Source organism: Phyllopteryx taeniolatus, chromosome 3, assembly GCF_024500385.1.
Source record: "Phyllopteryx taeniolatus isolate TA_2022b chromosome 3, UOR_Ptae_1.2, whole genome shotgun sequence".
NCBI lineage: Eukaryota > Metazoa > Chordata > Actinopteri > Syngnathiformes > Syngnathidae > Phyllopteryx > Phyllopteryx taeniolatus.
Genome location: NC_084504.1, coordinates 32,573,405 through 32,599,925, shown reverse-complemented (window position 1 = coordinate 32,599,925; position 26,521 = coordinate 32,573,405). Strand labels below are relative to the sequence as shown.

General features: G+C 43.3%; 1 protein-coding gene across 1 annotated transcript in view; it reads left to right on the top strand.

Annotated features, from left to right (window-relative positions):
• rimbp2b (RIMS binding protein 2b) overlaps positions 1–26,521 on the top strand; it is a 79,748-nt gene that overhangs the window by 6,421 nt on the left and 46,806 nt on the right. The window contains 1 exon segment of the mRNA XM_061768767.1: positions 5,986–6,108. The gene's annotated coding sequence lies outside the window, so the exon portion shown is untranslated.

The following is a 26,521-nucleotide window of genomic DNA, read 5'->3' as shown; positions in this document are numbered from 1 at the left end:
AGGAACGTCTTCTCCCGAGAAGCACACGTTTACGATAAAGCCCAGTGGAAAAAAAAAAGACGGGATGCGGTGATATCGGAATAGAATATTTTATTGCAGTAGTCTGGCACATTTGTCTTGTAGTCTGATCCGGGCGGATTGTTGTCTGTCCCACACCGCCGACATCTTTTGTTTTTAAATAACTTTGTCGGCGGTCAGATATTTACAGTACTACGTCAAAAGACACGCACGTGACAAGGCTACAAATAAACTAGCTTTTGGATTCAAATATACTCTTCACGATGGCGACACGGAGTAAAATTCTTTTGCGGAGCCGATCGATGACATCATTGATGGACGTAGTACTGTAAATATCTGATCGCATTTGATCATTTTGCCCATTTTTTTCTTCCACGTCAATGCGAATAGTACAATTCGGATATTTTCCAATCCGACCCAGGCCTCGCTCACATGTGGATATCAATCGGATATGTGTCCGATGCGACGGCGGTCTGGAGGCTCGGGTCGCCCATGCGTCATCACAAGGCAGCACATGTCACGATTGTTCGGCAAAACAGACACACGCGAAAAGAAAAGCCAGACAGAACAGAAAACAGTCAGTGGTGAAAAGAAAATACTTTAGAATGGCTAAATATATGGGGGAGCGGTCAGTTCGAGCACAAAATCCTCGGAATTGCCACAAATGCGTCAGGACGCGTGGCTCATATTTACTGGTGCTTCATGTTTTGTGCGCATGCGTGTCACTCGGATGGACATTTGTTTTTATAATGTGAACGACTCCCTCAAAAGATCAGATTGGACAAAAAAATCCAAACGGGGCATGCCGCCCCGCAGCTTCATACTGTGTGCGTGGAGACTTGAGACTACGTCGGATTTTCTCTCTTCCGCAGTCGTGCGATCCCGCGACCGTAGATGTCGTTAGCCCGGATGCTGCCAATTGGCGTGGAGAGGTTGTTGGCTAATATCTGGGAAGTTGTGTGTTGGGGACTTGGGATGATTAGCTTGTCCGATCTTGTTGGAATCCACAGTAGGAAATAATTGTTCAGTATTTGCTTTTGCACAGTCCACAAGTTCAGTCACAGCCTCAAGTTGTATTGTTTTTCTTTCCGTCCTCTTACACGTTGCACGGACTTTGTCCTCATTTTTGTGCATGGGTTGTCATGCAGCACTGTCTTTTGCTTTGAATCCCTTGTTCTTTGCATTTTTCCAAATTGCTGACAGGCAACCCCCCGTGTCTCACTCCCACCCCAAAACAGCGCGAGCAGCACCCTCTTGATGCCGCCGGCTTTGTCCGAGCTTCACGCTGCCCGTCGGAGGTTAATTGCATTCTTTGATAACACATTATTGGCAGGCAGGGCCTCGCACGGAGACCAGGGCGGTTAATACGAGGCAAACTTGCTGCTCCACCCCACTTTTAACTTTGGGGGATGATTAATTGAAAGCTAATGTGCTCTGGAGTTAATGCTATGTGTTTATGTGGGCCTGTAATTGATGCTAATGTCCTGATCGAGTGGAATTTCACAGTGGATTAACAGGGAAAAGCCGGCCTCGACTGTACTGCACACGGTGGCGGCTGTTATTCCGTTTGCAATGATGTATCTTCGTTAGCAGTGTAATGGGGCATGCTGGATTGTTTTATGCAAGAATTATCTGTGGGGTTTGTCTCGCCTCCTTCTGTCCACTCCACTACGTCCGTGCGTGCCGGTAATTACGCGAAGGAAACTGTAAAACAAGGTGGAGTGATTCACCTTTTCTCGGAATTCAATGACTTCCGCACTCCTGAACTGATTTATTAGATTTGTTTGCTAAATAGCAGACGGGGGGAACAAGTCTTCGCTTTGCAAGACACAAGTGAGTCTCCAGTCTTTGCCCCTCAAGTTTCGACATTTTACCAACAAAATAAAAATAGGTTTTAATATATTAATATTTGTTTAAATAATATTTTTGTTATATATTTCAAAATCCATATTTATCGACCAAAATATATTTGATAAACAAGTGCATTGAACCGTTACAAGAAAACTGGGAGGCTGATCAAAATTTGGGCACCTTCAAAATCAATCGTCAATCGGCTTAGTTTATTGCCGTTTCAAAACTGATTGATCGTAGGTTTTTATTTATTCTATGAAAATGCTAAGCTATGACTTACTTTTCCTCACTTTATTTCTGACATTAAACAGACAAATAAGAATTTGCATCCAGTAGTGTAACTGAGTATTTTACTGACAGTTCTATCAGAATAATCAAGTACGACATCCATCCATCCATTTTCTGAGCCGCTTCCCCCTGACAAGGGTGGCGGGAGTGCTGGAGCCTATCCCAGCTGTCATCGGCCAGGAGGCGGGGGTACACCCTGAACTGGTTGCCAGCCAATCGCAGGGCACATACAAGCAAACAACCATTGGCACTCACATTCACACCTACGGGCAAGTGAGAGTCTTCAATTAACCCCGGTCCTCAGAACTGTGAGGCAGACGCTCTAAGCAGTCGTCCAACCGTGCTGCCCAAGTACAACAATAAAATATATTTTTGCTTGGTTAAAGAGCAATTATGAGTACACAAGAGGAAATGAGACATTCACTTAATAATCAATGACCAGTTGGTTTCCTCTTAGATAATCAACAGTATTTTTCTGAAATTCACGGCGTGAATATAGCAGGAAACCGCATTTTCTTATCTCCAAACATCTCTAGTGAGGCAATTTAAAACACAAATGTAAATAGATTTCAGTTTAAACTTGGCATTTATTGTGAGTATCACAAACACTAATTTAAAAAAAGAGGAACACAAGTTTCTCATCTTGTTATAAAGGCACAATTTTATCCAACTGTAGTATCTCAGTCAGAACACCAGGGGACTCTGTGTAAAATATTACGTCAAAAAGAGGAGAAGAAAAGAACACGGAGAAGAATGTAGTTTCATGTTGAATAGATGCTAGCTTTGTGCCGATTGATCGGTAAATAAAGTGAATAAAAAAAAGAAACAGAAACAGAACAAGACTGATTCTTGAGAACAGGCCGACCTGCCGTGTCACTATTTGCGTGATCGCGCTCAAAGCTAGCTGCTAATGCTAACGACAACAAGCATACGTGCTTATTGGTACATGAAATATCGTTGTCGTTTCTGTGTATGTTAACTGCGGTGCTTGGAATCTATACCCCCAATTCACACACAGTCGCATTTATTGTTGATTCATGTTGTTTTGTTTTATAATGAAAACATCAGTACAGAATGACCTCTTGCTCCATTCCTCTACCATAGTGTGGCCAACAGTGTGTGAACTGTTAAAAGATAATAAGAAATCGCTACACCTAACGCAATAATGGCGTAGGACACGTCAGCTTAATGAATAATCATTCAGCTCTCCAATATCATGTTGACATGTATTCGTTCAATAAAGCAATGAGTTGCATATACAGTTGAAAATAGAGTCGGTTTATGTGGCGCAGTGCTGCTTGTGGTTTGAAATCAGGCGACCAGCCAGGTTGAGAGTCAGGTGCACCAGCGGCTGGGCTGTTCGACCGTTTCCCAGGATTCCGAGGAGTGATAGCTAATCGCTACTCGCTACTGCCCAAGTCCTGTGACTCGAGTCCACACCTCTGCTAAATAGTGTACAGTGTTCCCTCGCTACATTGCGGTTCACCTCTTGCGGATTCGGTGCATTGCAAATTTTTTTCATATTCGGATTTTGAGTATATGCTGTAATATTATTTTTTTTTTGTGGTAAAATAAATGCTTGGTAGCCTAAAACGTCACAACTGTAAACAAATAAAAAGGGAGAGAAAAAAAAATCATTAAAACATATTACATAGAAGAAAATTACTGTATGTTTAAGAGTTTAAAAGGTGTTCAAGAATATAGATAGTGTTTGTAAGAGGATGGTAGAGATGAATAGGAGTGTGGAAACTATTAATAAGAGTCTGGGGAGGTTCATACAGCTTTAAAATATGTATAAATAATGAAAAAAGAATGGTCACTACGCGGATTTCGCCTATTGCGGTGGTGGTCCGTAACCTAACCCCCGCGACAAACGAGGAAATACTGTACTCTATATCACAATGTATAATAATGTCATACAATGGCAAGTAATTAGATATAGTAGTATATATATATATATATATATATATATATATATATATATATATATATATATATATATATACTTATATATATATATATATATATATACTTATATATATATATATATATAGCAGTAAGATATTTGACGATGGGCAAGCAGCCCATCGTCAAATATCTGAAGGGTGCAATAATTAGCAACATGCAAATTAGAAATGGCGAAAAGCACAAAGTGATCTCGGTTGGATCGAGTGTGAATGTTTGAGTCGGCCCGTGCTAGACGCGTCATCGAAATCTCCAAATCCAAAGTCTTCCTTGGTCCTCTGAGGAGCGAGGGCAGCGCAGACAACGCTGCAGTGGCCTTCTAAAATTGAACCGAGCGGGCCCGTGCACTTTGAAAGTCCGCTGTTGTAGTCGCTTTTTGGTGCTTCCATGCGAAAACCTCTTTCCACTCATCCATGAGCAGTCAACTTCGATCAGGTTCAATTCACCATCTCTTCGCTCTTTGTAATGGGAAAGGCACTAGCAGCGTTTAGCCCCATTTGAAAGTTCTGGTACAAGACTAGCAAACATGTACTATGTGCTTATTCAAATACGATTTCCTTTTCACTAATTCATTTGATATACATGTATTTTGTCAGGAAACAAACACTAATTGCCCATTGGCCCTGAGCTGGACACGTGCAGCTGGGGACATGCATCTAAAAATAGCTTCGCTCGTTCCCATAAGTGGCGGGCACATGCGGCAGCATTGCATTGATAGTCATTACTAATGGATGGCACGGACCAAAAAGGTTATTTTGGGGCCGTGGCCTCCGTGCCAGGAAAGAGACCGAAGCGACACCAGCACGGCGGCTGGAATGGACGGGAAGCTCAGACTTCAGTGCCCACCCGGGCACACAAACTGATGTTGTGTTTTGCGCGTGGCCCCGACACGTTCCGTGTTTGCTACGACAAGACGTTACGGCTCGCCATGCTGGAGTCGCGTTACGGCTCTGCCACTATAGCACAAAAGCTGGATCTGGGTCCACCTCACTGCCGCTATGAATAATTCAAATGTTGCATGATTATTATACTGACATGTTAATAATACATGTTACATCAGAATTTCTGGATCAGAATCAGAATCAGAATCAGAATCATCTTTACTTGCCAAGTATGTCCAAAACACACAAGGAATTTGTCTCCGGTAGAACAATTGTGCAAAAAGATGCAGAGTCCTCTAGCACTTAGCACTCAGTGGTACAATATGGGATTAGAATGTTCCGGTGTCGATTGTATGATGATTCAATTTGTATTTTCCTTTCATTGAAGCAGCCAAATCCAATTTTTTTTTTTTTTTAATACGATTAAAAATCAAGAGAAAACTGCTCCGTGAAGCCGACTTGGACTCAAACAACGTAGCCATCCGTCATCCCAATTAACTAGTCTTATAACGTGCGCAGACAACAAGCATCCAAAAATGTGGCTGTGTCTTCCAGACTGTGTGTTAAGTCGTCATTTTGAATGATTTGTTTGCGGTTGCAATAGTTAACTTGAAACTGTGTTCAGTCGACGCTTTTCAGTCTTTCCAGGCAGAACTTGTAAACATCAGTGAAGGATTGTTTGCTTGAGTGTGGCTGTTCAGTTTATTTATCCTCTTGTCCACTAGCAAACACTTCATCTAAATTTGAGCGCAAACCGAATTTTTCTCAGTAGGTATGTTGCAGCAGCAGTGAACTTGGACACTTGAACCGTTTTTCAATTCAAGAAAAAAAACATTTTGTTGGCAATAGATACTGTCCAATATTATAACGTAGATTGTCAGCGATAATTGAATGTATGTTTGTATTTCTTGAGAAAATACAAATGCACAATTGGTTTGTTTTCGTTTTCCAATGTGTCTCCTTTCCCCGCCCCCTGGTCCAGCTAAGAAACGAGGTGGTGCCACTGCAGCTCCCCAGCGTGCAGCCTTTGGACAACCTTTGTCTTGTCGGGAACAGCCCCAACCCGGACATCCTGAGCAGACGCAGGCTAAAGCACAAGTTACTGGTGAGCTCACCTTATCAAAGCTTGTCGATGCTTCTACAAAGAGAAATGGAACATTATTTTTTTTTTTTGCTTCACTTTTCCAAGAATTGACATATCCAGATGCTGAATAAAGATCATGATTATTACACAGAAATGGTCACGATAAAACAGCTCTCTGAAATGCAGGGAGGTTCACTGTTGTATTACCAAAGTATTATTACTAAATAAACACATTTATCTACTCAATTAGCCTATATACATTTAGTCTGTATGCAAGGAATAGTTGAAATATGTGTGTTGCATTTATTTTTGTTGTTGCATGTACACTTGCAGCCGTTTCCACATAATGCTCCCTGCACAGTCAGGCTTCAAGCTTGTTACCTGAAGGTTTTTTTCCCCGTCCTTTTTTACCCGTTGACTTATATGTACAATCGCATCTTAATTACCTTCCTGCCTGGGTTTGTTATAAATGATCTTAGCTTGAATCTGGTGGTTGGAATGAATTTGCCTCGATATGTCGAGATTGAAGGGAAAATGCTCCTGCGTTAGCCTCAGAAAATCCAGATATGAATGCTATTTAAAAAACAAAACAAAACAAAACAAAACTGTGCCCCCCCCAAAAAAAATAATTTAAGTGAATTGCTGAGGAGCTGAAAGAACATGTGGAGAGGACTATATGACCAAGGATCCATTCTTGACATATGATGGAAACATAAACTGACAGTGATCCTTATGTCTTTTGACAGTAATCTCTTGTATCACTATATTCTTCTTGCCCAAATGTAAAATTTGTACCATAGAGGTGTTTTATTTATTTTGGAGTCACCAGTGGCCATGTTGTTGGACTGTAATGGAGGCTAAAGAGCTTCGCAGCAACAATCAGGCTTTCTTTGGACTGCTTGGAAATTCTCTTGGGTTTCCTCGCCGTCTGTGCTTCAATATGAATGAGCAGAATCCATCGGACCCCATTGTGACGCTTGCAAAGCGGCGTGTGCGTTTGTGTCCTTCTCATGCTGTGATGATGTTTGCACGGTTTCATTCCTGGGACAAAATAAGTGTTGCCCTCATGGAACTACTGTCATCACGTGAGGTTTAAGGTATGCTCATAGCAATGATTGTCCTCTGAAATGATGGAAACACAACTGTTTGTGGGTATGTGTGCATTTTTTTTCCTTCCCAATTCTGTGTGTGTGGCAGAGACATTAACACTGACGATGACACCTCTATTGTTATTATACTTGTATATTTTACCCTGTTTTAAATTTGGTTCTCAGCCCAATGAAGCCTTCGGGAATCAGAATCTTTATTTACCAAGTATTGTCCAAAAAACACACAAGGAATTTGTGTGACAACAGACAATCAATTGACAGAGAACTCTTTTGTGACATAAAGACATTGAGGACAAACAGTCACTGAGCAATAAAAGGTTGCTAGTAATCTGGTAATGCCGGTACAATTATGCAAAAAGATGCCGAGTCCTCTAGCACTTAGAGCGGTTGGAATGACTAATCTCGCAATAGTCCGGTGCAATGACCATTACGCAAAGGGCGCCGAGACGTCAAGGAGTGGATGTCGATTGTGCAAATGTTGCAGATACTCCTCAGTCAGTGTGCAAGTGGGGCAGAACACAGTGTCAAAGCTCCATGTTTGAAACCTTTGCAGTGTAGCCATCCTGTGTTTCTCCATGTATGGCTGTGATATTCGCACCACTCACTGGGACGGGTGGCAAAAATGAGGTTTATTTATAAATTCCCCACCTGCTTGTTATATAACTAGTTGATGATTAGCTTGTCAACATTTCGTCAGGGCTCATCTGCATCTCTTTCAAATGTGAGTCATAAGCCATGAAATGATTTAAAAACACGACTATGAACTAACCCACTTCACAACAGGCATTTGCTTTATTCTCTTCACCTCCAGTATATTGCCATCGAAGGAACAGGCAACTTGATGGCTGACGTGTGGATGCTTAGTAAGTACTTTGAGCTTCACCGCTACATCTTTGCCTCGCAGTTTCATATCAAAAGCTGACACGGATGTGGTGAAAAAGTGCAAAACGCGGAACCACCGGAAAAGTTGGAAAGTATATTAATAAACACTATTTAAGAACTGTAACTGTAACAGGTCAATTCAAAGCCAGGATACCGAACAGTTCACTTCACAACAAGAGGGTCAGACTTGGAAGATAGGAAATTTGTCTTGGGCCAAAGTGTTCCGTAATCCACAGAGAGCAGCTCAGCAAATGTTAAGATTTCACTTAATCCACGGTTCACAGAGATCAGGAACAGGGAAAGTCACACAGGAACAGGGAAAGTCACACAAACTCGATCTGGGAGAGCTCCCGATCTTGGGCGGAAAGCAGAGTGGATTCATGGGGTTAAAAAGTGGTGTGTCACTGTGGCTAGAAGAATGCGATTGGCTGACAGATTGTGTCATGACAGAAATGGCAGAGTGTGACAAAATCAATGTTTAACCAGCACAGCACGGCGCCGTGGTCTGCCTGGTTATCGATGTGTGCCAGGGTGCGCCAGCTCTTGCCCAAAGTCATATATAGCACTATTGAAAATTGATGGATGGAATATGTATGTTTCTTGGGCATAACCTCAGTGTAATCTGATTCGGTGCTGCTGGAGGTGAAATTTGAGCAACCTGATTGGTTGACGAGAAATGCTGTGATCTGTGATCCTGGCTGCACAGTTGCTTCTTGTCTTGTTCAATAGCCGAGGCCAAGCTGCACAGTTTGTTCTCCGACTGAAACATGGTGATGACATGGTTAAAACGAAATGCATGGAATGATATTAACAGTTTTAACACCCAAAAATATTGGTCTTTCAAGACTTTCTGAGTGAAGTAATGTCCTGGAGAAGCTACCCCCTTGCACCCGTGGTGTTGCTGGGAACGTTTTGGATACCGTTTTTCATCTTGCTGTGCTTCATACTTGTTGACTTATTTCTTTCTTTCATTTTTTTGGACTCCTCAGTCAGCGGGGACACGGACTACTCAGAACAGCAGAATTGAGGAGGGGGTGGATGGGTCGGAGGTGATGTTATTAGTTCCCTGAAGTGGAAAAACAGATGGTTATGGATCCTGAAAAACTGCCGTACTGTCTGCAATTACCAATATTGCTTGGTCCTTCGTACTGGTGCACTGAGTGACGCGGTAATGAAAACCTGACAGAGCGTGAAGCTCTTCAGCAAGCACCATTAGCCTGCAGCCCTGTTGTTCTATGATGGAGATGCAATCATCAAAACGGAGACAGCCTTGTAAAGGTCTCCTCCTACACAGCTGTCTGCACCCTGTACATTAAGTTCATCGGGTCTACTATATACTGTATGTATACCCCTGGTATCGCCTTAGTTGAAATAACTGAGAAAGCTTTGTGTCGCGTGTGAGCCTATATTAATACTTGTACATGCTTCAAATACATATTATACTTTCACATTTACATGACGGAGAAATATTCTTTCAATTTCACGCCAAAACCTGGCAGAAAATATTTTCAAGATGCAGTACACTTTTGGAAGATAAGTTGGCAGGCTGGAGTTGTGGAACACAAAGGGCTCTATTTTTGTAAACGGCGCATATGCGGCGAAGCGCATATCCTGATGTTCGTGCAAGCGCAAGGCTCACTGCGCGGGTTTGCCAATTTGGCAGACCAGTCTGCGGCAAGCTGGGACTTTCGGCGCAACGAAGGTGTGTCCTTTGACGTGCGCCCGGGTGCAGCGACAATTTGGTGGTAGAAAGTCAGTCTAAACTTACGCCTGCTGCGACCACTAAGAACGGCGCAGTAGGTAGACCGCTGGTCTAACGCGATATTGGTGATTTTGATCGGGGCACAGGCAGACATGCTGTATGTGGCGGACGTCAGATGTGTTCCATTTGTACATATTTGTACAGTGGGCATCAAACCTTCTGAATCATTGTCGAACTCAAATTCATTGAACCCATTATAATTATTATTATCATTATCATCATCATTGTGAATACTTTTTAAATAATCCACATGGCTGGCACAGCTATGGGGGGCATATGTCCACGGACATATTTAGGTCGCCAGCGGTTCTAACCGGCTCACTCTGTATTGAATCCGGGTACCCGCCCACGTTGTCTGTTGCCACACCGGCTCCATGTTGCGCCATATTTAAAGGGTATGAGAGGAGCCGCTTTGATTGGCGGGGAATGAAGTCGACTGTAAACGCGCTCATCCGCCTCTGCGCAAATCGCGAAAATAGAGCCCATGAGTATTTTTCATCTTGATTTTGTAGTAAGAATGAGAACGAGAATAATGAGAATATTTACTGCAATAATGTGAATAAGTGATGACTATTCTAGGCACCATATCCTCTCCTCTTCTCTTCTCATCTGGCGCTTTCATTGAGGAAGTGTCCAATTAACCCTCGACCTCTCGAACGTCTCCCTGCAGCAGCCAAGAGGTCAAAGGGGCAAGACTTAAAACGGGATGTGAACAATTCCGCCCTGGTTAACTCCTACCCTCATAAGTATTCATGCGCGCGAGCAGGTCGTCGGTGCAGCCCGCAGGTTTACTCGGACCACACTTGCTTTGACGCTCACTGTGACTCATCACACAGAGCCGCATTTTAGTGATCATCATAAATATGAAGCAGCCAGACAGGAAACATTTGTCATTCGCAGACTTAACAGTGTCTAGACAGCGTCAGGACTTTAATGTTCTTCTGAACAAACACAACTTAAGTTAACTTTATCTCATCTATTCTATTGCACTCCACCATAATTGCGCAGATTAATAATGTATTCCACTTTATTAATATTCAGAGACATAATGTGGAATAGAATTTCTCATGTCTCTTCTTTTACTGTACAGAGGTTTGCTTCCACGACGAACAGCTGACACTGTTGCTCATGTTCCACACTGTGCAGGTGTCCCTCATGCACGAATGGATGATTCAATGTACACTTGCAATATGTCTGATGTTATGGGGCAATTCCATTTCCTCATTTGGGCCGTTATCCCAATGTTTTTGCGTGCACATTTTCTTGCTGTAAATCCTTCGATGTGGGAGGTCCTCCCGTGCTGGGGTCACAACCTCATGTTTACGTCACTTGTAATGAAATTAAAGCCGTGTGCGTCCACACACTACAGGCCTCCACCGATCCACTAATTTAATTAGCCCTCTTTATTGACGCTTAAATGCTGCTGACTGACCCAGGGACTCCCCACACGATTCACTCGGCTATCGTGTTTTTTTTTTTTTTTTTATGATCCAATTCATATCTGAGTCTCCCATACATGGTAATCGCTCGACTTGATGAATGTACAAGTCGCCCCGCCGGCGTGACATTCCCTCAAATGTTATCACGACACTATACACTCATTTTCCCAAAGGCTAAATCACGCGATACACTCAATTTCATTCCTGGGGTTTTTAAATAATTGTGCTGTTGAAACATGAATGTTGATCACGAACAAGACAACCACAGACCTGTTATGTTAAAGACACTGCATTCTTGCTTGCACCACTTGTCTGGCCACTGTGAAGTGTTTCTCCATCCCATCTGTCAACAATTGTTGGAAGGCCACAGTCCTCAAAGGAGCTGCGTGACAGTCGCCCTCTAAACCTGCACAAAAACTTTGGGGTTGTTTTTGGAGTTCATCAGCAACTGAACTCACTTCAGTGAGCATCAAAGTATTAACGGTCGTGCTTAAGTTTGGTCTTGTTCCAGCTTATTTGTGACATGAGGAGGGGAGAAAAGAAGAATATACGGTGCCGTGAAAAATGGATTTGCCGCCTTCTCAAATATTTTTGGGTGTGCATTGTTTCCTCACTGTTGGTTTAATCATCAAGCAAATGGAAATATCCGAAAAAGATAAGCCAAGTAAACAATTTCATTCATTTCATTCAGGAAAAGTACATCTTCAAAGCTACCCGGCCCTGTGTGAAAAAAGAATGGCCCCTAAATCGAATAACTGGTTGGGCCAGTGAAATCAAATGTTTTCGAGAACTGCCAATGAGTCTTTCACATCTCTGCTGAGATATTTTGGCCCACTTTTCCTCGCACAATTGTTTAACTCAGCAGCACTGACATTTTTCTGGTAATGAGCAGAATTCCTGGTTCCAGTCGTCCAGGTCCTGAAGGAGAAAGCAGCCCCAGACCATTACACTACAACCACCGTATTTGACTATTCGTATGAAGTTCTTTTTCTGAACTGCTGTGTTACGTTGGCGGCAGATGTAACGGGACACACACCTTCCAAAAAGTTAAACTTTCATCTAGAATACGCTCCCAAAAGTCTTGGAAATCAGTCATTTGTTATTTTGATTTATTTTTTACATTTTTTTTTTTTTTGCAAAAGCAAGACAAGCCTTTATGTTCTTTTTGCTCAGGAGTGGTTTTGGCTTTTATTCTGATGGGACAATAAATGTTCAAAAACATAAGTGCAAATGAGGCGTCTCGGTGGCTAAATCACTTTCACATTGCACCTTTATCATTCACGTGAGGAATTTTCGATTGATTCTGTTTTAATTTTACACTTCTTGACTTCTTAAACTTGTGTGACCAACTTGTGTGATTGAGAATATTCAAATATTACTTTCAAATTACTTGATAGTTGATAAAGTTTTATGAAATTGGCAGTTAAAAGATTTTAAAGTGATTCTTAGCCATTTTTTAAAGGTAATTCCCATTATTTCCTATGTCGAATCAGAGGCCGAGCGGCGTCCCGTGATGGATTGTGGTCGACCTCAAGAGATTCCGCTGCGCATCCGACAAAAGCGCACAAAAACACTCACAATCATAAGCTGTGAGTGTCCACCAAAATTGGGAAGTTTGGGAGAAAAATGACGATAATGATGGAATCCGAGCAAAACACCTTGAAGGGACCTTCCGAGACGGATGAAAAGTCCAATGCAGCGTGACACGTTTAGCTATAAAAAAACAAAAAAAAAACAAGGCCAACTAGAAATCTCAGAGAGGAGTGGCAGGGAATTAAAAGCATGAACAATGTTCCCCTCAAGGGCACAAGAAAACCCTCCCTCGGGGACCGAAGCTCCCGAGTAGCTTACAATAAGGCTGAGACTGCCTCTTTTGTCAAACTTTGACATGATGCAATCAGAGGTCAGAACAACTGAGCACAGAAGTGGAAGTCATCTAGACGAGCAACTTCACGTGGAAGTCTCAGCCTTGACGTTAGAGCTGAAGTTGCAATTCGCAGCTTTGTGTTATAAAAGCAGAGAAATACAAGTCGATTCAAGTGGAGATTCAATTCAGTTACAAGAGATTATCTCCGTTGTTTATTTCAACTTCCCAAAGATTTCATTCTTTTTTTTTTTTAGGTGAGTTATAAGTAAGTTATAGGTAACATGGTGGAACAAGTTGTGAAAGGATATATCTTGGTTTCACTTTTGTTTTTTCCTAATCACAAAAGCCTGGCTGGTTTCGCTGTTTCTTTTTCTTTTCCTTTTTTAGGTGGCACAATGTGGGGATTTAAAGAGGCCTTTCGACTTTTTCCTATTCGCTGCGGATCGGTTTTAGCGTGTTTTCTAAATGAAAGCCAAAGAATTCCGAAGTGGCCCTCGCATCCACCCATTTATCTGAATGCGGCCCTCGGAGCAAACGTTTGGACACCCCTGGTCTGGAACGTACAGCATAATATTATGCTCGACTCAACGGCGCGACATAAAAACTAGTAGCTGTCAGATTAGATCCATTAGCGGGGAGGTACGTCAGGTTCAGTTGCTTGATGGGTTTCTCCCATCTTTTGACCCGCTTGCGTGCGCGCTTGTTACAATGGGACAAAATCTTCGGCAAGTTTGGCAATCTGCGGCCACCGCATTGAGCTTCTTAACATTTCCATCCGCTACAGGCTCTCTTGGCTGCGTCGCACAATGAACGTGGCCTTTTAATCATGTAACCGGTTTTAACAAGATCGTAACACGTTCATCTGACTTTCATAAGCCTGTTAGCAACGTGACAAAATCCTGCGGAGATTCACGATGACAGTTCCGTCCATGTCCTTGTCCATACGACAATGTATTCCATTTCGTCCAAGTTTGCGGCGGAGGGAAGGCTGAGCTTGTTGCTGTGAAACCTGCTGTAGGTTGATCAAAAATGATGGGGAGGGGATTTCGATTGGTCTTCTGGTAACTGATAGCGCTTGGCCGAACACTCCCCTTCTCCACTGCCTCATCTATAATGCACGTGCCTCCAGTCCACACGCAGCCAGACCCTGAAAATCCGCCTCTCTAATCCATTTATGTCGGATGAGCTCTCATTGTTTTTAACACTCTGATGCAGACAGAGTGTGTTTCACTTAAATTAGTCCGACTAACAGAGGGTCAGGCCAGCCTGTACTTTCAATGTATTGACTTATTTGATTGAGTGTGTGTGTGTGTGTATATATATATATATATATATATATATATATATATAGTAGCAGGCATACATTGATTTTTGGACTGGGTGTTGGTATTTATAGACTCAGTCAGTGCATAAATATCGATACATGCTCTCCTAGACTAATCGCATCGCCTGTATATACAATTTGGGTGTCTGTGCACTCATCCCCTGATGGAGATAGAAGTGACAAAATCATTGAAATGACGTTACTTAATTAACAAATAAGAGCGTTATCCCGTGCTTGTGTTTATTGACATAATGCAAGTGTCCTTCTGACCTAGCGAGGCCTTAAAGTCATTACACTGCACAAAGTGTAATCATTGATCTATTACGGTCAATGTCACTACAGTGGTATCGAGGTAGGAGCAGTTTAAAGAGATGGTTACCAAATGTACATACTGTACAATGGACTCGCTAAAACGCAAGACTCCTTCATTCGCGCAATTCAAACTTCGACCAATATTTTAGGGGAAAATAGGCCACAAAAGTCCCCCAGAATTGCAGTCACATGTGACCTCCGTGCACTTCATCATTTTTAACTCCTTTTACTCTTGTATGATTGGTCACGTTGTTAAAATGCAAGTTAAAATGTGTGTGTCACACAGTTTGACAGATTTGTTACTTTCCTAATTTTCAGTGTCCCGGAATGCATTGCCAGGATCCGCTGTAATCGTACGTGTGAACAAAATAGACTGTCTCCGTCTGATGTCCTGAGATGCACCATCCGCTACCACAAGCATAATCTTTTCAATAAAATGGCCTGGAGTACAGCAATTCATCCACTGAGGCCCAACAGTGCCCTTCGATTCGATCAATAAACCAGCCAGACCCTCTTCATTCTAATTATAGGAACAGGAACATGCACTTTTGATGGCAACAAAGCAATGTTGATTGTAGACTCAGAGCTTGCCAGTTTTCTTCCCGACAACGACAACTATGCACAGTATTAATTTTGGAAATGATTGACTTCAATAGTAGAGCTAAAATCACACACACACACACACGCACACGCATGTATTCACACAAATCAGCATCTTTCTCTAGCACTGCAGTTTTTTGGGTGTATTTTGTATGTCATGTGGCCCCCATCCCTTCAAACTGAAAATCTATAGTTTTGGCCATGTACATAATGATTTGATCAAGTCACTAGCTTTGTTTTCAAAGCTTTGTCCGCGTGCTGGCCGTCGGCGATTCTCATCACGGCAAGCGATGAGCTCACCGCTCACACATCCAGCACGTTCCCAATTCACTTGCTCGAAACGTTGCTTTCTGTTCACGTTTTCTGCAGCGCTGTCTCTTTTTTTTTGTGTTCCTCCTGAGCTCGTTGTTACCTTTTCACTCACTCAACCCTCTGGTGATTTGCCGCTTTTCAAATGTGAGATGTGGGCTGAGTCTCGCTGCTGGGATTTTTTTTGGATGCCGTTCACCAGGGGAAGCTTTTCTTTCTGGGTCATTTGCTTAGATCGCATCTCTCCTCTTCACTATTTTTAAATAAGCGCAGCTATTTTAAGCCGGTGAAATTAGTGCCACCTCAGAATCCCCTCTCTATCAAAGTCCGGAATGTGCCAGCGCTAAGTAAATCACTGGACAACAACAACATACCCCTTTTCGGGTTTTTCTTTTCCTTGCAATATTTTACTGTGAAAAAAAAAAAATAGTAATTGTTTGGTTTCCAGAGACACTTCATGAAGGTTTGCAGGTGGGCTGGTGCCTGGCCCAGCTGACTTTGGGGCGAGTGGCTGTGTACATCCTGGACTATAGTTGCCAGCCGTTCAGCGGAAGGTAGGCCGAAGAAGACGATTAGGGCCCCAGCATGGACGTGTGAGGAACAACTGCATATCAGCTGCAGTCTTTCTTTGTGCATTATTTCGGAGAGCGCCGCTTGGCGTGCCGTAATTGAATCGGCAGGCTCGGGTAGCGTCGTGGACTGGGCATCGGGTCTCGGGCATCGGGTTGCACGCCGTTAGTGTGGTCTGTGAGCCTCGTCTCAATGTGGCCACGTGGACAAACCTCTCAAGACCCGCCCGTTGAGGGAACTCGCCTTTCGGTCTCGCACCGTCTCTGTGTGGGACAAGGTAACCCAGAAACCGCTTGGGGGCTTGTGATATTATTGCTCGGGTTAGTTGAATGTCGACTGATTTCTTAAACAGACATTCTTCGGTAAGATGTATTTCGTGCTTTCTCTGCATTCCGCTAAATGTCTTGAAACGAGCATCATTCATTTGAATTGCACTTTTCTGGTGCCAGGTTAAGTAAGGAAGCAAGAAATACAAAATAACAATCTGTTGAATGATGCTGAGCGTACAAATGCTGTATGGAGCCGGGCCGGTGTGCGTCAGGCTACGCTGTGTTGCTGGCTGTGCCAGGTGCAATGGCGGCAACGTATGTGGAGGGCAGACAGGAAGGAGGGGCGACAGCAGAAGACGCACGAATCTGACTGCAGGCGGGCCAGTCCGACATCTTCCACACTTATACGTTTGTAACGCGTACATAATGTGTTAAATATGCAAGGAGGCCAACTTAAGGACAGCTCAATATGCTGCCGTTAAGTTGGTAGTTTCAAGTTACTGTGCTTTTCACAAGTAGTACTGGTGCGACAGCAATCAGAGTTGGGCGCAGTAATCGAAGACAATGATTAAGAATTGTGTACTTTGGGTGGAATTAATGTGTTGTTTTCTTGAGTTTTGACGCAGATGAGGCAAAATGGAACTGGAGTAAAAATGCTTTAACGTGCATGACATGCCAATACTTGCTGCTGCCACTTGGGGAAGAAAAGCTACTTGCATGCGCACCCATTATAACTACCAGTGATACTGACTCTTTTTCTTAAACAGGGAGGCAAAGCAGTAGTGCAGGTGTCTCGAAAAGGGATTTCTTTTCAAAAACAACAAAGGCAAACAAGGAACACTAAATTAACAAACCTAAAAGTAATAAAGAAACACATGGAAACAAAACTCTCATCACTAAGAACCGAGACGGGGCCAAGGAACCGTGGGACATAACGACAATGCACCAACGCAGACTGAAAGAAAGGAAGGAGGGCCCGAAATAAAAGCAAACTGGCGAGACAACAAGGCACACCTGGACAAGACGCGAGCGGCTGGAGGGAACTGATCGGTCGATACAAGGGACAGGGCTGACGAGAACAGGTGGGAATGAATGCGACACATGAACATTGACCCAAAAAAACCAACAACAACAAAAACTAAATCTAATCCAAACAAAGTCAACAAAAAGGCGGATCACGTTAACCGATTGGATGTGGCGCATCGCAAGAGCTGCGACCACCATCGAAGCGGATCAGCCTGTGGATAAATGACTGCTTTTGCAAGGCGGAAACGGGCACCGTGTCTTTGACGATGTTCACGATGTCCTGCCGCGTTCCTTTCTCGTCATACGCAAAACAATGCGACATAATTGTACGATGAAAATGGACGTGACTGCTACTCGCCCTGCAAATCAGGTTACGTCCACAAATCAGAGTCAAATCAGATCCCCTCGTCATCATGTACACAGTCGCAAAGGTCAGTTCGTCAACAGTCTGTGTAGACCGTACCCACTTGTCAGTCACACTGTCCTCGGTCGTCATAAACATATCTGACGACAACGTCATCTGTGATGACCCCGCAGAGTGCATAGAAGACCTTCTCCACCCGAGTGAATTTGACCCAGTGGTGCTTCAATCACGCCAGAACTACAGGTTGGAATTCCGAATACAGGGTCACGGCACGAGAGTACTTCATTTGACCTCAGGCTCCCAACATCTTGGGCTGCTATATTTGATATGGGTGAGACTAACTCTTGCATGTGATCACATCCCCACAATCACTGACAAGTTGCAGCTAAAAATATCCGCCAATGGGCCCGAATTTCCAAGAGGTTTCGACGCGTCAAAGTTACCGTGACTTTTTGAAATGCCATAGCAACTTGACTGAAATAGCACAAATGCAACATTATTCACAAGAAGAGCAGCAGAATCGGTTATGTGCGTGCTTTGTTCATCAATGTATTTATTCTTGAGGATTCTAGAGGCGTTTGATGTGCTTTTTTTTATTCCACAAAGATGGCGGCCACTTGTCACATTGCTCCTGTTTTCAAAACTGTTATGAAGCTATTTCATCTTTGAGTTGTTTGTGTTCATTTGGAAATGGTGTTAAAGATAATTGAATTGAATTTTTTCCCCTTATACTCTTGTAACATCTGTTAATACTTAAACTAGAGTGTGAGATGACCCATTTGTCCAGGAATGACCTGGAAAAATTCTGACCTCAATATTCTGTGTGTGATGGTTCGTCAATTCAAGGCGGCTTCTATTGTTTGCAATCGTACTTGTGTGTTTGAAGCTGCATATTTAGCGCTTGAGAGGTTTGCAATGTAATCCCGCGCAGTGGTTCCAGCGATCTAAACGAACGGCGAGTCTTGCCTCGGTGTCGCCTGAGGTCACAGCTGTTCACGTTCGGCTTGGGCGCTCTTGCCGTTTGCTATCCCTTGAACCGTGCACACTCGGATCTTTAATTAAAGGCTACACCGCACCGCACAGAATCAAATGCAATTTTCTTTCCAACGTTTTACCCATTTCCAATGTGTTCTCACATTGTTTTGATCATTCTGCTTCTGTTTCTGATTACAATTAGTTTGATAGCTTTAAATCTCATTTTGGGGAAATGAAACAATTTCTAGCTGTAAAGTTGAGTTTCCACCAAACAACAATACAGAATGTAAATAGGGTGACATCTTCCCCCCCCCCCCAAAAAAAAGAAAAAGAAAAATCAAGTGCAGTGCAACACAGTTTAATGCTAAATGCTAACATTTGCAGACTGCACTGTTTCAAGCGCGGAGTTAAAACTATGTGCTGCTTACCATTGGTTAGTACTCTAACCTGCACACAACGCAGCAAAATGGACAGGAATGGACTATTTACTTGCATAAAATGCATTTTGCAAGTTCAATCGGCACTGATGTCTTTGACATTTGCATTTATTATATTGTCCTAATTTGTCCTTCTGTGCGGTTAAATGTATTTCATTGCGTTGTTAACATTGCAAAGCAATTGCGTTTATTATTCAAATATAAGGCACTGGCCCCACACAGTCATGCCTGATGCCACAATCACGCTTTCTGCTCGGAGCAGTTGTGCTCTTACGTAACACTTGACTACATGCAGTATATTTACACTAGCGAGGTGTCCTTGTTCTGCTGTTTTGCTTTTTTTTCCCTATTCTGTGGTGGAATTGAACCTTAATGACATATTTAAAGGCAGTGTTTAAAGTCAATTTGTGCTGCATTGCTACCATAAGACCCCACTTAAAGAATGCCTCTCCCTTTTTTTCCCGGTGTGCGCTGATGATGACTCACACTCCAGCACACCCTGCAGAAATCGCCTCTTTCGCACAGAGGAGAAAGTGAGAGAGGGGAAGAGATGCATTCTTTGATGTTGCTCCCAAAGACATAATATCTGTTTATGTCTCCTACTCTACCTGTTGTGTCTGTGCCTCTGTGCTCGGTTACATAAATACTCATCAGTATTCCCAAAATGCCTTTTTTTTTATTTTTTTAAATGCATCGCTAAGCCCTTGAGCATATTATTTTGCATTGGGTCTCAAATTCTCTCTTAAAGTAAGGTGGCTCTCTCTTGTGTGCGGGCGTTTGCAATTACAGGTCATTTTTGTTGTTGTGTATCAGATTAGAAGACGTTTAGAAAACATCGCACCCGCCAATAAATTGGTGTTTTCTTGAGCCGTCTCTGCAGGCCGGCCGCCATTCAGCCAGCTAACGTTGTGTGACATTTGCAGCGACGCCAAAGTCCGGCCTGCACGCGCCGCTACTGTGCCGGAGGTCCGCCGCCGCTGCCGTCAGCCTTTCGCTTCTCTCGAAATAGAAAAAAAGAGCAAAGAGCCCGAGCGTGATTAATGGCCATGTATGTGTAGCAGCAAACACAACAGGCCTGCCCGCCGCCATCTCCCGTCACACGGACCCGCGGGCCAAGCATTGCATAACAGCGCTGCAAAGTTGCTCATGCACATTCTTAATTGCTTTAATTCATTAAGTGTGTGTGTGTGTGTGTGGGTGTGGGTGCAGCTGTGAGGCCTGTGAGGCGAGGTACACGCACACACACACAAGGCAGGATTTCAAATGGTGGCTCTTCTTCTTATAGCTGGGCTGTCTACAAAGCGATGCTTGATCTTTCTGCCTCGTGCCAGTCTGGATTTGACTGGCATTCACATTTTTTCCTCATCTTTTAAGAACAAGCTATTTTTAGCACGCTGTGTCAAAACACGGCTGCGTCATCCTGTGCATGCATGTGCACATTGAAATGATTTTGCTTCCCCACTAGACCGGCTTCAGCCACATGCGCTTAAGCCCCGTTTGCATTACTTCTTACCGAACGCATGCAGGACCGTTACGCAACAGGGCCACCGGGCCGGAATGGCGGCCAGTTACCGATCGCTCTCCCGCTCGTCTCCCCCTCCCCCCTTCTTCATCTTCTTCTCTTTCGCCCTGATCCCTTCTTCATATCTTTTTAAAGCAGAAAGCGTGGCGCTGTGATTTGTGTGCATAGCAAATTGCTGCAGTCCCGTTTCAGGCAGTCAGTAAGTGCGTGTGTTGCCGTCGGCATGCAGTGTGGTTCTCTGTGTTTGCTGGAGTGTGAAAGCAGGTCAGTGGAGGCCAGCGCAAGAAGAGAGGACGATCTGCCCTTAGTTGTCACTCGCGCTCCACTGCGACTAGAAGATTGTGTTGGATGCGCCACGTGATCTTGCATTTTCGGCAGGTTCCGAAGAGGCTTTGACGTGCCTCAGCTGATAATGTTCAAGTGTGACAATGCGATCATCGAAATATTTTTCACCATAAAGTCACAAGCACTGAGGCATAAGAAAAGAAAGGGTTTACTTGACTACCAGCTTCCACGACCCAAGATGTTTCTGTTTTTATGTATTGCCAGTTGGTGTAAGTACAGGAAAAAGCAGCGGCGCTGTTTTGCTGCACGTACAAGTGAAGAACCAGCATTGCCTTAGCTCAGTATATCTCGCCGATTGTGAATACTACAGTGGGACCTCGATGGAAGGGACTGATAGGGGCGATATACCAACTGTCCATATTACATTGAAGCAGGTTTTTTATTGAAAAAACATTTTTTTTAGGCCATATGCACCCATATTACTGTACAGTACACAATTATTGTTTTGTCGCTTTTTTTCATGGCCTAAAACTCCTAGTACAAATTAATATTCAAAAAGGAAAGCTTGACAATGTCTGAAAGTTTCACTTTTGATCAAAACTTACCCCATCGGTGTGCTTGGTCATGGTGACATTACTGACATACACTACTCATCGTGGGCGAGTCGCTTTCGTGAGCCGCGGGGAATTAGTGTGCTTCGTAGTTCTAAATCTGTTGCCAAAGGCGAGCTGCTTTACAGAAAAACCTGTTACGGTATTAACTGTATCAAAAATAGCATGTTCCAGACTCCAGAGACTTGTGTTTTGTTTTCCTCGGCGTTAACGTCACAGCCATGCCTCTCTCTCTCTCTCTCTCTGCACAGTGCTCTACGTACAATAGACATTACAAATAACAATCATGACATGGCCACCACGTCAATGTCCCACATTAAACATGGCCACCACGTAGGCACGAGAGGCACATCTTTTGGAATTTTTTGTATATCTGCGACCCGGAAGTACATCAGTCCCATGCTCTGCCTGCACTGCGCTACAGCGTCAGTAAACAACAGCGGCCAAATTCTGGAAGTAACAGACTTTGGCAACGGCAGTTTAAGTGCCAAATGGAAACTATTTTTGCACACATTGATCAGTCCCGGAGGTCCGTTTTATCCGATATCCGTTATACCGGGGTCCGTTTTATCACGGTTCCGCTGTACATGGATGTTTCATCTGTAACAGAATATAGCATGAGAGCAAGATAATACGGCATTTGGTCACATTATTTTTTGTATGATCTCTAACTGTGCTCAGCGAGAAGCATTCATCATCTGATGCGGTTAGCTCAAACATCTACCAGCCTTAACAATGTCACCAAAATGCGCATTTTGACTTGAATAATTAATGACAGGATAATTAGGCAAATCTTCACAGCACTGTTTGCAATTTTCTTGCATCTTTTTTTTTTTTTTTTTTTTGAAAACGCTTTTTTGCCTTAGGTGTTGTGAGCAGCGTATCGTCAGACCCTGCCTTTCGCCCAAAAACAGCTGAGATGGACTCCCGCTCACTCGTGACCTTCATGAGGACACGTGCCATACAAAATGGATTGTCAAAATGTCTGGAGTATTTATTTTTTTTTGCGCTTGGCAAGTATCTTTTGGCAGTGGCTGCTCCGGGATTGTATGTACACTATTTCTGTGTAGAGTATTTGTGCAGAACCAGTACAATTGCATACGTTGTCACATTCATATCTGGAGCAAATGAGATACGAAATAAGGCTCAAATTATTTCACGACTTGCGCTGTGCATTATTTGCCTGTAAACAGACGTGCAACGCAGGCCTCCAGTTAGTCCTTTTCTTCTTGTATGACAACAAAGAAAGAGACCGCAAGAGAAGTCATTGCTAAAAAGTGATTCAAACATGATTATACGACCTTGACTTCATTTTCACCACAAGCTAATCTCTTAATGCGAGAACGATGACGTCCCACATCAAATTGCAGAATGATACGTCGCACATTTTTGGTGTAATCCTGGTCACAGACAAACCGGGTTGTTCAAAAAATATTCTTCTTGGCACTTTCTAGGTCATAAAGGCTTTCTTAGCAGCATATATGAAGTCGTTTCAAGTACATTTAAATACAAGACGCCCAGGCTTAATTGTGTCTGTGGTGGAAAAATGTCCGTCGTAAATAAGCATTTTTTTTTTCTGTGATGTGTTTAATGAGTTGTTTATCTACGACTGGTATAGTTGGGCTTTTATTGCCTCATGGAACAAGACGCTGAAGTGCCCATGGCACTTGTTTGTGCGCACTCCCTGAGTGCATGTAAAAGAACGAGGCACACCATTTGATCTTCATCTCAAGTACTAGGCTGATTAAGATCCTTCTTAACACATTCACTGCCATTGACGGCTTTATGAGTCAAATATCCATGTTAACTGGGAAGTTTGGCAGTGAACGAGTTAATTGAAAGACTGTTGGTGATGTTCCCCCACCATTAAAAAAAGCAACTGGTGTGCCTCTTCTCCTCCTTTGAAGCCTGGCACGTTGTTGTTTCTCATCTTCTTTGATGAGAGGACAGCTGCTGTTTGCGTGGTGGAATGCCTCTCTGCTGTCACACGTGTGGAGGGATCAGACGCCACAGTATTTGCACTGTGCAGGTGTTGGCAGGCAGGGGCATTTCTAGACCCCCGCCCCCCCTACGCCCCCCGACCCCCTCAGGCATGTTTTTTTTTTCCAAAAATGAGATCAGCAGCACGGTGAATTATATGCAAGTCGATCCTCTAATACAAGTGGAAAAAAGAAACTTTGAAGCAGAGAAGTGCTTAATTTTGTCCTGTGTGACAACAAACAGCTAATTACAACAAAAGCATTCAGCGTAATGGTGTGGTATACTTCTAATAAATAGTTTTGGGGTTTTTTTTCTATGGCTGTCCATCAAAATATGTCTTTACATGAAACCGGTCCGTGGCACAAAGCTGTACTGTAAAATATCAGTGACATTATCCGATTAATCGACTTTGACTCGACTTTCATCACTTGAAAGCCGACCACAGAAAATCTTTAGTTGTTCACACCTAGCGTACGCAAACCTTCATGAAAACAAATAGCATCCTCTCACGTTCAACTGCTTGTTGCTGTAGGGTTAGGGTGCGAGAGGTGTCTTCGGTTCTGTGATGAAATACCTGTGACATCGAAGTGTGTAAACAGTCGGCAGCTGTCCGACAAGCGCGTACTACAGCACGTACGGACGACTTCTGGTGCCCGATGTGCTCTGCACAAGCAGGCTCGTCAGGGCACCAGTTCAAAGTCAACAAGCTTCACCTTCGTCCGCGACCTTCTGTTGGCCGACAACCACTTTAGTTTCGAGCGTACCCGATTCCCATTGACCTCATGGCTAGTCGATAGATAGCAGGATTCAACGGAATCTGTATGAGCATAGCAGAATCGCCTGCGATTGCATCTGGAAACTTTCTGCACAGTAAGAGAGCAGATGGTGATGATAATAAATGGAGGAGCAATTCAATCTAAAGTCTACAAGGCATCGGTGCTTCAACCCCTCCATCCATGTGCCACTGTTTACCCTGTTCAGGATCACGCTGGAGCTGGGACCTCTCCAGAGAGTGAGAGTACAGGGTGCACCTTGACGAGTCACCTCTCAATCAAGTGCTGATTGATCGCGCCAACCGACAGGAGCGCAAATAGCCAAAATCCACGGATAGTTGACACACATTATAATTGTATGGTATTTATTTGATGTATTTATTTTTATTTTCACCCCACATATTCTTGAATAGGAGGGGACAAACCGCCGTTAAGCGTTTTGGGGCTTTGGTCCCTCCCATAACAAAAACAAAAATGAAAAAAGAAAGTGAGACTACTGTTTTTTGTTTTCTAGACAACATACATTTTCAGTGTGTTTTAAAAACAAGAATTGGGTGTAGATGTCCTCTAATCCACAGGGTCAAAGTTTACAGCACATAAAGGCTCAAATATATGCATGCAGCCCACTAATGTTCTTTAGCAAGATTGACCGTGACCAGAAGCTTTTTGGAGCCATCAAAATGATTTCGTCTGGATATTTGATCACTCTTCTCGGTAGAATCGGTAGAGTTCATTTTAACGTAGTTTTCCTGGCGCAGAAGGTCGGTCAAGGGGAGGCCGTTGCAGAAGCTTCATGTTAGCCTGCTCCAGTTTTGTTTTTTTAATCTCATTTTTCTCAGTTTCAGCAGTCTTGCTTTTGGTGAATTTGAAAAATTTGGAAGTAGTTCCATGATTCCATCAATCCATCCCCTTGAGCGTGATGCTGCCGCCACCACCGCGCTTGACAGTTGGTGCGCTCTTCTAACCTTTTGAAAGGCTCACCTTGACTCTTGTGCACAAATTCTTGTCAGTTTTTGGAATTGAAGAGTTTGTATTATTACATCGACTAGCCTTCTGAAGTCTTTTTAACATTTTGCAGATGTTTTTGAAAGTGGAAGAAAGCCAGACAAGCACAGGGACAACCTGCAAGTCCACACAGAAATGTGAAATCTGACCTTTGAACCCAGATCCCAAACGGTTTCTTTTTGCTTGGGACTCACAACATCTATTTGAACACAACAAAAGCAAATCATTACAGCAATTGACTTGCTGAAGACTCAAATTGGACAGAAATGAGTCAAGTGATTGACATGCGGTGGTCATTTTTCTGCAGTTAATCAGCCTGCATGTGCAGACATCAAAAGTCCGTGTGCACGTGTGAGCGATGCCTGCGAATATATATATATTGGCGTTGGCGAAGCAGCAACTTTCTGCTCCACACTATGGATATGATAATGCTAGATTGGCTGACTCCCAAACAAACAAGCCACTTCCTGAAAACTCTCTCGCTCTTGCGTGCGATATGACAACCCGTGACATTCGCTGAAGTCAAGCGGCACAGCTGTGTGATCGTGTTGTCATTTTTTTTTTTTTTAAATATATCAATTGTAGTACAGTGAAACACCTAAAGTGAAATAAACGCAACGTCATAGAAATCGGAATTTGACCAATTTGTATGTTTTACAGTAGCCGAGGCCTTTCGACACTCACGATTGCCAAGAAAGTGTGAAAGATGTGTGGTGTGATCACCTTTGGAATATGCCGTCATTGAAATCAAGGCTGAGTTTTTATATTTCTTAACTCTTAATTTTAACAGGGGCTCACCTTATTTTTCACTTTATTTGATTACAGTCCGTTGTTGTGCAACAGTTTGACCCTGGAATGGATTATCTCTGTTTCCATATGCTTGTGCAGGAAGAACAGTTTTTAACTCAGAGGGCAGCGTACTCCAGAGAGAAATGAGAAGTCGGAAGTCGCACTGCTTTTACTACGGCAGCGATGTTGGCACCTGAAGTGACCTGTCGTGGAGCGGCCTGGGA